Genomic DNA, 13,939 nt, shown 5'->3' on the forward strand with positions numbered 1-13,939 from the left:
CAGCGTTACGTCACATACTCGGTATCTGCCTCGTAAAATCTCACCGTCATTTCCTTTCGATTACTCCCCGCGTGATGTTTCACAGCGTAGAAAATACGTCGGCCGAGCAGTTGTAATAAGCCGAACACGCGAGTATCAGCGACACTTTGTTTTCTTTCATCTCGAAGAATCTCTTATTTGCACCGTCTTATCTAAATCACATTGAACGAAGAAACGCGTCGATTTAATTATCAGTTGATCGCTAATTGGATACGTAAATGAAATGACAATTCCCGCGGAGCAGTTATTGAAATCATCTTCGCGAATAGGTTCGATAAGGTCGGATGTCTTTATTAATAAAGACTCCAGCCGATCCCCGAAACCCATTCGAAACACCGAAATATACAACATACACGCGTCGCAACTCGGAATTTCCAAAATACACGCATCGTGAAACACGGAACACACGAGCGCGAATGCAATCGATATTTCCCTTAGTTTGAAAGCGGATCGAACAGAGCTATGCATTACGTTATACGTGTTCCCACTGCTAACCCGCCGCGTGGAGTCTCGTAAAAAATACAAAACAAAAGGGCATCGGCCGACAAAGTGTCTGCAAATAAATCAACAACATTCAGACCCGGAATACAATTTGGCAGACCGTGAGGATATTTTGCAACAATGTTCTTCCGGACGTAACATGATTTATATCCACCGGTCGGAAGCGAGTTCCTATCGCGGCGGGGAAAAAAATTTTTGTTTGCGCGGCTGCCACGCGAAAAATCAGTAGTGCATTTAATTTCCCGCGGAACAAGACAGCGGATACGGTCGGACAGCGGTTGGCCATCGCGAATCGACTATCGACGTCGAGTGTGGCGGAGAGAAAAACCATGACAGCCTGGAAAAACACGCGGTTCTCGGTTTGACGACGCGACTCGCTCGCATGCCTCGAGTGGGTGCGTGTGACACTCACGTTCGACATCATGATTTACATTATTGGCGATGGTCCAACATTGTCGGGGTTGCGCGCGGCGGAGCTTGTTGCCCGACGCTTCTGCTTTTTCCTCGGCTGCGCTCTAGCCCTCGCAATTTTCCCTTTAACCGGAAAGCGACGCGCTGACGTGTCGGTCCGATGACTGTAACAATAGTCCCATTGTACCGGTGAAAAGCGTGCGCACGGTAATCTGCACAGGATGTATAATAACACAATTCCTTCAATGGTTTCGATGACATTGGCGTATAGTGTTAAACTGTTTGAAATATTGATATTGATTGTTAAATGTCGAATATTTTATTACTAGGTAATTTGATACGTCGGAGTTTTCTTACTCGTAAATGTTTGTCAGTTACATTGTCGATTATCAGAGTAACTTGTTGCAAGAAGGTTTCATCGAATTGTAATAACTATTTCCTGCGTTGTTCTTTGAAAACACAATACCGCCAACTTTCGAGTAGTTTTGGTATATGAATTCAAATCTGGAAGTAACGCTGCAAAATCCGCTCGAAGTGCACAGAAAGCATTTGGGGACTGTACTGTGACTGAAGGAACAGTGTAGCGTTGATTTACAAAATGTCGTCGTGTCTTTAGAATTGATTAATTCTAAACATTTCGGAATTCTTCGAGAAAGGAATATATTCATTAAAAACACGTTGGCAGACATGTATCGAATCGAATAGAGCATATTTTGGTCGAATGAACATCTTTTAGAACATCGAGTAAGGTTTCCCTCTTTCCGCAAGATCCGACATTTCGTATTACATGACATTTAATGTTTCGATATCGATCACTTAATCTCACAAATTATCATTGAATATAATAGTTTACTATACGAAGGGTAGCGTTGTATTTGAATAGTATTTTTGCTAGGTACCTCCGTTACTATTTTCATAAGCAAACATCGAATGCTAACTTAAATATTCAGACGCTAGCAGCGAAGTCGCTGTGATGAGAATCTTTTTCCCGGAATTAATTTTCCTCGGTGAAATGCAGAGAGTATCACGAATAGACCAAGGACCGATAAGGGCGTACCGCGTCTTCGACGTGAGAAAAGTTGCTCCCGTCGTCGTGGAATACGAGGGTCATCAACCACGTCCTCGTCGCGCCTGAACATTTCTCACTATCGCGCTTTCCTATATCTCCGGCCTGCACGGCCGCCGATGAGGCACGATGATGAGAAATATTGAAAAGTAATGGTCATTCCGCGACGAACTTCTCCATGAGCATTTCTCACGATCCGTTCTGTAAGAAAATGTCTGCCTCTCGGCCCATTACGACGGATAACGAATTCATTTCTCGCGAAATTCAATCTTCTTGTCGATATCTTTTAACTGGTTGTTAGGGACTACGTTAAATGGAGTCAATTTCCGTGTGTTCAAACTTTCCGAAGTGACCTTATCTCGCGGTAGTTATTAATACTTTCGATTGCATGTTAAGATAGTTCTGACAAAAGAGTTTGCTTCGAAGCTGAACAGCTGAATCAGTTTAGATATCTCTCCTTTAAATATTCATAAACACCTGAGTTCGGAATTAAAGTGTACAATCTATTCACAGTTCCTTCGGCCACTTTCTCCGTCTAGAAGCAATTTATTTGACCAAGAATTATCTTTAGCTCGCATTTACTTTCCAGCTTGTTCTCTTCCATTCCAGTTTTCCAAGTGTTCCGACATTCCAATCTTCACAGTTCTTTACACTCAAAAGATGTATCTTCTCAACAAATATCCTTCATAGGAAAACCAAAGTCGAACTCGGAAAGGGAAAACGTCGCACGCAGACGAATCTAATATTCCCCTTGCCTTCCCATAAAGTTCGTTAGAAGATCGTGGTCGACGTTCCGCAAATGTCACGAGAATCCCAACGTAAGAAAATACGAAGGCAAATACCGAAATATTAGATCGGCCCATAAATATTGTCCTTTCTATGCCAACTAATGTAAAAATTTATAAGTCTAGTAACATATTTACTGTCATTGTATATAACCATTACCCCCATTACTTTCGAAAACTTATTAACCCCTTGGCCTATGATTTATTTCTCAACTCTGATCGATACGACTACTTTATCATCAATAATTTATTGGAGAAAGGGAAAAATTCTAAGCATATATTATGCCTACATTTCCTTTTAAGTATAATAGTTGATTACAGAGAAATAACATTTATTTTGAATTCGAATGAACTGAGTGATATATATATTTCTTGAATCATATGGAAAATCTTCACCACGAGTCTCACTCGTTGTAGGACAAGGGGTTAACTAGAATTTATGCTACAACATAAATTAGGTATTAAAAAATATCTCGCAGCAAGATAAGAACCGTTACATACAGAATCACCTAATAGTTGAGGGTTAAAGGAAAAACGAAACGTTGACGGGCGCGTTTTTGGGCCCAAAACGGCGGCAGACGCGTTCGTCCGGTGATAACAGTCGGAACGACGTTTTCGATGTTGAGGCGTCGTCTCGCGGGGAATGAATCGCACGGCCGATCCCGTGCATCGTTCCTGTGAATCCGCCTTTGTGTCCGCGAAACTGGCTCGCAATCTCTCTGGGCGCAGCTGCAGCTGCCCCGAGGGCTTGCGAAATATCGTGATATTTCGTCTGATAATAGTAACCGCAAAGCTCGAAAGCCTCGGCTCCGCGAGGGCTGAGGGTATCCCTGTGAAAGCGCGCTAGGGCTGGAACAGCCGCTCGTCACGAAGGGTTTCCCTATCTCTGCGTGGGATATTAACGCAGCGATTACACCGATACTGATTTCATTGCCGCTCGCCCGTAACTTCGTACGTCCGTTCGTTTCATTATCGCTGGGTCATGTAATTTGGCTTTTTACGCCGTGCTTTCAACCCCTTGCGGTGGAACCATCGGGTTAAAGAGTTTTCTTGGATATTTTAAGGAGGCTCGAAGACTTTATTAACGTTGAAACTGGGAGAAAGTTAAAATTACCCACTCCGAAGTCTTGGTTTTGTTATTGGGGATGTAACGAAGGTACCTACGCGAGGATTCTTAACACGTTACCGGCTAATTATCAAAAAACTGAATTGTGCGGATGGCAATTTCTTCGGTGAGATTATAGGTGACATATATTATACATACAAAAACTCAGATATGTTGTCATGTAATATATTTTAAATGTACCAATTCGAATCAAACATTTTTTCAAATGCTATGGTAATTAGCAAAGTTGCATAGCTAAGTGTCTGTATATAAGAACGAGATTTCTCGTTACCAATACGCAGTGTGTTAAGTAAATTTGTTCGTTGCTTATGTCACAATGAAATGGTAAATCTCAACGTTCGTAGTAGGTTTCGTGCAATGCTGGAGATTCGTTTCACTGTTCGGTGTCTTTGGTATTGAATTATAGTTGATTTGGTAGGAGTTCATGGAATAATTGAGAAATAGATGAAACGGGATAAGAATATAGATTTTCGGCATCGAGGGAAAAAAGGAGTATAGGGGATAGATGGAACTTGAACTGTTCCGGTACGACGTTAATGGACCCGCGCCAGCAGCAAGGACGTTTTCCTTTGCCGAAAATCCGTATACTTTCATCGGGCGCGAGTTCTCCGGCGCAAGAAAACGTCTGGTACACGAGCCGAAGGTAAACACTCTCCGCGGCGGACACCGAGCAAATTTACATAAGTCGGTTGCATTTTCTCGACGATTGAAATTTCAGGACGCGAAAGTTTGCCCGCGAAGAGCAACCCGTCTCTTTGGGAAAAAACCGTTCGCTTTCCTTTGAAAGTGCTTTCCGCGAACGGCGTAAAATAAGAACGAAGTTTCGCGGAAGCAGTGTTTAATACAGTCACTGCGAATTTAAATATCTCGTTTAACTATCCTTCATTCCATTTACATCAAAGAACCGTTGATAAGAATTATTAATTACTTATATTCATCTCATTGCAGTCTTTATCTTAGCTTCTAATAACTGATCGATCGTAGTAATCATTAGACTGCGGACCTTCGTGCAAATCGAACATTTTAAGGGCTTAATTAGAAACCTAGACTCAGACGGAAAATAGTCTAAAAGATACTGTAAGTAGCACTGCATTTTAGATATTTTCTATATTTGTTCGTATCACGTACATTCGGAATTTTGCTCTTTCAAGTTTCATGTAAATTTCATATGTATCGCCAGAGAAATGAATTTTCGAAGAATGCATTATGTCGTCCGAATATGACCGACGCAAAAAGTGTCGGACACCGCGGAATGAAAGTTCGAAAGTAGTCGATCAAACTTGAGTTTCGGTAATGGCGGTTTCGAGGGCGAGCAAATAAGTCCGCGAATATTGGTCGCCTGTTACTTCAGGAACTAATAACTTCATTGAACGCTCGACAGCCTTGTCGTTTCGGTTCCTGTCGCGATCGAGGATTTATTTTCCGCCCGCGACCCTGACCTTCGTTCGATCTCTGCAAATCGGGAAATTTTTCCCGGGGGTGGTCGGAACTTTTGCAAAAACTTTGCACTCCGCGCACCAACGAGGCGACAGCGGTTGCCACTTGGGAACTGGGTCACGGAAATCGCCCGTTCTTGGATATCCTCCCGCGGAAATAAACGTGTCGAATGGGCGAAGTTCGCGGAGCAAGTGTTTCGAAAATGCTGGAATGCATTAATGTTTAGAAGTTGTTCCGCGGGGCAAGGAATCGCTAATGTGACTCATCGGGCCGGAGTTTTGCCAGATTCGGTTCCAGTTACGCGAACGTTGCAACGTTAATTCATACGCGATTTAAATCTATGAAAGTAACTGCAGATCCTTTGTTTTATGTATGAACATTGACGATGTTCCCGCGTAAAGTATATAATTGAATAATTATACGTCTGATCATTACATTTAATAACAGCTTGACTCATGGGATAATACATCATCTGCGATAGTGTGAAATAAACAAGGAAGTTGTTTGAATCAAATGATTGCACTGCTGCAGAGATATATGATTGATTTCAAATTGTAAAATTCTTCGTTTTACTCGCATGAAGGAAATTGCCGAAAGAAATTATGAGATGCGAATCCATGAATATTTACAACTTTTCTTTTTTGAAACGAGATTTTAAGTTCTTGAAAATTTCGTTATAGAAATGAACTATTAACCCTTTGCACTCGAGAATATTTTTCTCAACAAATATTCATTATTTTCTGATGAAATATCAATTACATGTTTTGCTACTAACAGAAATACCTTGTATTAATTGACAGAACTATTTTATTTCGATGTTCGGCGTGTTGATACATTATATAAAATTTAACATTTCAAATTTTATCATTTTGTTCGGTCAAATCAAATGGCGACTAAAAGGTTAAGGTATCGAAAATCTTCGGAGTGCACAGGGTTAATAGAAGACTGATCAGATTACCTACTTATGTGCCCATGTTTATATTGCACGTTTCATAGAATTTTCCAGTGACTTCTCATGTGCTATTACACAAACTTTTTCTTTCTAATATAATCATCCAACAAATGTCAGCTTATCCTTGAAAATCAAGCTTACGCATGAATCATTCATAAGCCAGTTTTACTATCGTGGTTCACTAAATGCACTGTTGCATAATATTCTAAGAATAAGCGAGTAGTCATGGTTGACTCCTCTCGTTCGAGGACGTTTATTCCCTTTTGAAGGAAAACGGAATGAACGTTTCGAATGATTAAGCTTCGTGTCTAGTTGTATCCAGAAATTCCTGAAAAATCCGAACGAGAGGAGGACGCGAAAATTTATCCCTTCGCTTAGTATGGATTATATTAATCTTCTTAAAGGGGGATTATACATATTTCACCTGCAGTCGTGCGCCAAACTTCGGGAGACGCGCGGGATGAAGTTGCGCTACTAATTAATAATCATTTCTAAAGTTCCGCGAGCTTTCGAAAATTTAAACGGAGCCGTGATTAAAATCGGCGTCAATCTTCTGTCGGTATTTTTCTTTCAATTAAATTGTTCCGCCACGCGGAAATATTTCGCTCGTCGGCGCGAATGACACAACCCCGCGTGTTCGCTAATTAACTTGATTATTTATCAACTCGTGTATTCTGTCGTAAATAACAAAGCACAATTTTCTATAACGGCCATCGCATATATTTCTGTATTCGTTTCACGGCTCGCCGATTCGTCGCGTTAATTTATTCGGTACATATACACATATCGGCGCGAAGAAAAAACACAGAGGATCCGGGCGATTTTTAAATATCGGGAAAATCAATCAAATTCTGTTAAGCACACGTATGTATGCGGCTAATGATAAAAGGTTCGAACATCGGCCGGCGAAGTTCTTGTTAATTTAGGGGATTGTTATCCGCAATCTATCGAATCGGGATTACGTCGTTCGTTATAGGGCAAATTTCCACGTGAAAATCCGGGTGCGCGTGAAACGGGGAAATGGCCGTGTGAATACACGTGAGATTTGAAAAATCCGGAAATTATAATGGCAACAGTGAACTCGAATAATTGCAACGCGTAATTATGTTGCGCTGAAATTGCGTATTTGTTTAAATTAAAATCCCGTCGTGCGTAAATTCTTTTAAAGAATTCTCGGTTATCCTCGAAGCAAACGTTATTCGCAGTGTCTGTTCCGAAGATGGTAGAATTATTGTGACAAACGAAGGTATTTATAATTGCTAATGCGTCGTTCGTATTCGAATTAAACGGAACTGCGTTCGATGGGGAAATGGAAAGGGGATAAAAGTTGAGCGAAAGGTTATTTAGAAACCACTAAGATCTGCTATTCGATACGTGCACCCTGTTACGATATATCGACGAGCCGTGACTCGATTCTTTCATATCGATCCCGTAAAAACGCGTCCCTGATTGTGAACGCTGGTATCGTTCGATACTTCCGTTGATTCAGAGCCATTCCGATTCGATGCTCGATAATCGTAATAGAGAAACGTCGAGATATTTTCTGCCCACCATAGATTAGAAAATCGTTTGACGTCCCGTTACGACAGCGAAAGACCGAACGCCGCCCCGGTATCTCTCTAACGGCGATCTCGAATCGGTCGTCTACTCAATCAACCGATATTTATTGAGTATTGTGTACGATTATAAAATTCTACAAATTCTTTTCAATTATTTCGACTCCAGCCGCGTGTCATTTCTTGATTTCTCGCATCTCGCTCCTGAAATTGTGACGATTCGACCGTTTACGAACATTCAAATTTTTAAGCATATAATTAGGAAAGAATTATCATAAAAACAGATTTTTCTTAATAATCAAATTGATATTTTCAAATTTTTGTATAGGAACTCTAAGAACGCAACTATTGACATTTCAATTGACTTACGATTCAATTTGCGTATTAAGAAATCAATTTCTTTAGATCTCGCAGAGAAGCATCTATTATCTTTTTAATAACCGGAGAAGAAGAACTTAGGAATGAGTCAATTTGATCCATTTGGTAGTTCTAATCTTGATAAATACTATTGAAAACACTGCTTTGAATATTTTGTATTTTCTCGTGTACATTTTGTGCAATTTTCCGCTCTCAAGTTTCCCATAAGTGCGCAAGAATCCTCAGTCTGGTGATAATCGTGTTATTGGCTTTCTTAGATCGATGCATGCGAAACTGCAGTCTCACGTAGAGAAATTTCATCTGAAATTTCTTTTATTTTCTCTTTCATTCGATCGAAACAATCCCCTTCTGCTTATACGCGTTTCTCGCAGCGAGCGGCTTGCTTCTTTTAAAATATACGCGACGGAAAATATTCTATGCGCCTCGGGAATTTATTTAAATGAAACTGTGTCCACCGTAGTCGCAGGGATGCGTTTGCACCTTGAATGACGATTCGTCGTTCTCGACGTGACGGGATCAGTGTAATAACACTTCGCTAAGCTTCGCGCCGGTAGCAACATCCACGATCACGGTGATCCCGTCTCGTTAAGCCTGATACTCGGTATAACAAGGAATTAGCGAGAAATACGGCGTGTCGAATACCTTGTAAGAGGAACGGTAGAATGAACACTGTAACTGAATTTTCTGGCCAGGCTCACGCGGAACGGAACCCGGCAATTCCATCGCGTCTATCGGTATTCCATTAATTCTCTATTCTGTGGCTGCGGAACTGATCTGTAACAAGAGGATTCTAATGAAACTCATCATCGAACTCACCGATTGAGTTCCACAAAATAAAAGGGACGCCCAGTGCTCGTCCTTCGACAAACAAGCCAATACTATCGGTCGAACGAATTTTAATTTTTTATTTGAAATCTATGGTCTCCGATAAATTCGAACCATTGCATTTCTTTGGACATTAAACGTAATCTATATCAAGTATTCACCAGATCTGAAAGGATTAAATTCTAATTGTCAATTATTTCACCGTGCTTATCTAAATCATCTAACATACCTTCGAACACTCAATAAACCATACAGACACGATACATCCAATAACACTACACCTGACATCCCATCGCATCAAGCTCCCACCTAAAATTCCACAGCGTAAACGAATCGTTCAACCCTTAGCAGTCCTATGTCGAGTCAGACTCGACATTCCATTTTATCGCAACCTCTACCTGTTTTAACAATTTTTTCTATATTTATAGTATCACAATTGTACCATTTAAAGGTAACATTTCAATGACTCCTCGGGCTGCAAAGGGTTAATGAAACCCCCAAAATTCCAATTCACTCAATTCACTGCGCTCGAAAACGAAGTGGCGCACATATACGTGAACCGTTTACAATGCGATTCCAAGTGTTTCGTACATCTCGAAATACAGCTAATGCGTATCAATCGTGTCGAAGGGATTAAACGTCGTTCCGCAGACGGAGGGATGAAATCTTCGACAAAACGGGAATCCCTCTGCTGGGACTTCCTGAGAGTATTAATCCAGCCGGTGATCCGATTCCGTCGCGGGGAATCGCTTCGGCTGAATGCCACGGGGATCCTCATCCGGTGTCGGGCGCGGCGAGGTCGCGCGACGCTATTGAAACTAACAGCCGGAGATGTTCAGCATTAACGAGGACTCACGAGGTCTGTTTTATGAAGCGGACCTAACGACACGCCGGCATTTGCCGGCCCGTACGCGCTCGTTTACGAGGACCGTTGTTTTCGTTCGTCGTTAACGGTAATAACACGGCCGTGGACGCGTAACCGTTTGCCAACGCGCGAGCGCGTATCCCGGAGGATGCATGGGAGCCGGTGAAATCTGCATTCCTCGCTCCTAGAAGACACGTAACCCCGGAATTCCTTCGGTGTAACGTCGTTACCGACGCCTTCCGTCGGAAGTTTCTGACGGCGGCGTACGACCGCGGGAATTCGCGCGGACGTTCGATACAAGTTAACGGGAATCGGGTAGCTGCGACCTGCTCGGCCGATTTTAAATAATGAAACGCGATTGGTGGTTACGCGTGGCTGCTAGAAATAATTAGGGGGGAGAAGATGGTGGAGCTTCGTCTTTGAACTTGTTATTGGATTAGGGAACGAATTGTGTAGTTTATTGAAGAGTAATAATCGATGATAAGGATTTTGTAATGAATTTTAGTGAATCGTGCTGCGTGATATAGTCTGACTATTTTTCTACGGGATTAGGAATTATAGAAAATTATGAGGTTGCTTTTCTATGTAAGAGAGTTGATAGTGTTAATAGGATTCGTCTCGAATGTAGAAATGTTTTTAACACTAGAACTACCAGGTGGGTGAAATGACCAATTCCTTCTGTTAGAATTATTACAAAGGTACAGATACTTGTTTAAGGAATCATTGAAAAAGCTGATTTACTGATACCTAAACTGAAATATAAACCAGTAGAAATCCTTATAAATTCACGCTTGTAGCTTCCATAAAGGGATTTTAAAAAGATGGTCTAAGTGCTGGGTAGTTCCAGCGTTAAGTTGATACACACACTGGAATCCCCTGAAACTATTTAGATTCTTTCGTATGAATCTTATTTTTCACTGTCCCGCTCTATCGATTGAAAATTCGTCTCCGCGGAATGCTTCCGTGTGTTACCGATTAGTCTCCGAACTTTGAAGAATGGCGACAGATCGCTGCCGAGAACTGTGGGATATTAAACGGCGGGAGGATTTATTTACAGAACGGGACACGGGGCGGAGAACAGAAGAGAGCAAGGTTGGGCTGTTGAATATCGCAGGCCGTATGGAAAATTCATGCGGCAAACAACGACGTTCCTTGGATATTCCATCATCGGCGTAATGTCTATATCCTGAATAATGCCGCGGACAATCTCGCACGGTAACGAACCGGAAGCCGTGCAAACAAGACGAAACTACGGTCTGATATTTGCTCGGGGCCACGGAAGTGGCCATCGTGGATCCGCGATCGGAACAGCGCACCTGCCTTCGGGAAATTACAATTGTCCTGGATCTCTAAAGGGCTTCGGTCTGCCAGGTGTTATCTCCGTGCTGCGGTATCGACCGGACTCGTGACTGTTAATTGTTTCAATGATTTCCCGTTTGCATTCACCGTTAACTAATTTTCATCGTATGACAAACTGAAAAATGTCACCAAATTTCAAGGTCTGTTAGCTTGAATGCGCACTCCGATAACAGTGGCCGTTCGAACTCGGTGCAAATATTTGCGCTAACGATGCAAATCATTAACACTTTGACGACCCAATTGTCATTCATGAAATTACTCGTACCAGCAATGCAATATTCTTAACAGTAGGTTTACAGGAGAGTTATTTTGACCCATTTCGAACTTCGCGAGGGAAATTACAGAAACTGTTTACATTTTTTTTTCTGCCACTTGTAGTGACTTTTACTCATGTATCTCGTAGTTTCATTTATAAGATCATTGTGTACAATTATGTCGTTTTCAGGGATTGCTCTATCTCTCTGTGTATACTTTCTTGTACTTCGTAAATGCAACAAAATTTAGTTCATTCCCTGTGTCGCCAAGAGTGAATTTTGAATTTAGTTCGAATACTTTAGATTAAAGGTTAATTTTGTCCACAGATGTCGAATCAAAATATTGTCGATCCAGTAATGGCTGGAAGTGAATGAATTATACTACATAGTATTTATTATTCATTGCTTAAAATTCCATAGCGCCGAGATTAAATGATAAATTGTGCCACGTATACACCGGGAGCACCGAAAATCGCGATAGAATCAATAAAATAATGATACTCCGCGCACAATGGAATTGAAATTGCTATGTAGAATTAATCGTGCACTTCTGTTAGGAACGAATGCGCCAAAACACGAAGCACTATTCACCGTTTAAACGGTGCCGCAGTGTCCGTTATAAATTTCGATCCAACACTCCGATACGCAAACTTCTGATTACGAACGAAACGATCTTAAACATCGGTAAACATATTTTTCACCTGCTGAACAGACCAATCGCTGCTCTCCGATCGGAAATATCAATTACCGTAAATAGCAGCGTAAATTCGTCGAACGCGATATCCCGTATCAACGAAATCTCATCGCACGGTTCATCAACGGTGTCGTTGGAATAAGAAGAATTAATAAAAACAACCAGAAGCCAGCTATTTTTCGATCAACCGTTCCTCGAAAATCAGAGCGTAGAATTAATTAGCGCTCGTCGCGATCCGTACGTCACGGTTTCCTCGTGGAGGGGGTGGCCATTTGATTATTTCATTTGCTGTGTCCGCGAGCGTGTTAATTACATTATTACCGCGCGCAGTTATTCCGCGTCAGTCACGGTTCGCAACGAGGTGAACCGAAAAGGAGGAAAAACGAGCGGACGCACGGGAACTCGCCGTTGAAGTCAGACGCGGACCGTCGTTATCGGGATATTCCGAAATTTTTCGGCCGACGGGATCCTCGTTATCCAGATTGATCATGCGAAACGCGGATGGTGCTCTTCGCAAATAGTCCGGCAACAAACAAGGCGACGCGTCGAAATTGGACATTCGAAATGCGCCGGTTTTGTTTAATACCGAGAGCGACGCGCCGGCCGGTGTAATTAAAAATCGCGCGCGTTCATCTTGAACGGCCGCGCCGGTTTCAGCCCGCTTTTACGGTACGTCGCGCGATATCCATTGGCCGGGACGACATTAATTTATTTTCCGGGACGAGCAGACGCAACGAAGCTGGAGTTTGACGTTCGTTCATTGTTTGGAACATCATCGAGCACCGCGTATCGCCGGCGCGATAGAATTTTTCCGCGCGCCTCCTGCCTTTTTCCTTTTTCATCTGGCTCCAGTGAGCAGGAAATGAACTTTATTTAACAGTGAATTGGGCGCTGGATTTGTCGCTAAATAAACGTGAATATCGGAGCTCACGCGTGAATAAATGTCGACCACCTTTTTGGCTTATCGCGTGTGTATCTGAACATTTTATACGTGTTTGAATGATTTATTGCAGTATCTCTGTAAAGTGTGATAGGCTATACGACGGTGTTTATATAGTTCATTTTAATTGAAACGGAACCGTATTCTGAAAATAGTTTGAAATTCTATAGAATATTCAATTATTTTGTTGTTATTTTATACAATTTGAGAAGAACGTTTCTCTAATTGTCTATAAGGTTTGGCGTTCTGTTGCTTTTAGAGGTGCTAGGAATTTGATTTTATATCTCGCTTAGGTAATTAGGAAGTAATTCGTTAGCGCGTGTATGATACGCTAGTGAACATCGAGCTACTGTTTTTGAATAATTAGAACACCTTTTGCTCTTTGCGTTCAACGAAGCCGTAGTGGCAACTACATTACACGCGAAACAGAAACTAACTACGCTCGATACAAATTTCATTGACACCGAAAATATTCTGTAGGAAGGCAGTATCCTAATTGTTTGCTCCGTAATATCGAGCCATTCTCGTACGAAGATCTTAATTTCTTTCCGTGATAAATATACCAACTCTCCAACTATTCACAAATTTTCAGCAGCGAAATAACTCTCGAACTTTATCATTCACAAAAAGAATAAATCGCATCAGATATAAATATCAAAATCATAAACGATACCTCGTTAAAAAAGCATCGCAGCACATTTATTAATCACTTCTTTCCACGCTTATTCAAATATTCATTCAATGCTCCGTA

At 41.6% G+C, this 13,939-nt stretch overlaps 1 protein-coding gene and 1 long non-coding RNA gene across 20 annotated transcripts in view; one reads left to right on the forward strand and one right to left on the reverse strand.

The window, feature by feature from the left end:
* The window catches only part of dlg1 (MAGUK family member discs large 1), a 660,262-nt gene that overhangs the window by 584,031 nt on the left and 62,292 nt on the right, over nucleotides 1-13,939 (forward strand). The window lies entirely within an intron of this gene.
* Nucleotides 1-13,939, reverse strand: part of LOC143174526 (uncharacterized) — a 59,808-nt gene that overhangs the window by 499 nt on the left and 45,370 nt on the right. Inside the window, exons 2-3 of one of the 2 annotated variants that reach the window (XR_012998618.1) lie at nucleotides 953-1,115; nucleotides 45-191 (exon numbers count right to left, since the gene is read on the reverse strand). This is a non-coding gene — a long non-coding RNA (uncharacterized LOC143174526). Of the gene's footprint in view, nucleotides 1-44; nucleotides 192-952; nucleotides 1,164-13,939 lie in introns of both variants that reach the window. The other variant, XR_012998617.1, reaches the window with a different exon arrangement.

The sequence above is a fragment of the Nomia melanderi genome, chromosome 5 (genome assembly GCF_051020985.1).
Source record: "Nomia melanderi isolate GNS246 chromosome 5, iyNomMela1, whole genome shotgun sequence".
In the NCBI taxonomy this organism is placed as follows: Eukaryota; Metazoa; Arthropoda; class Insecta; order Hymenoptera; family Halictidae; genus Nomia; species Nomia melanderi.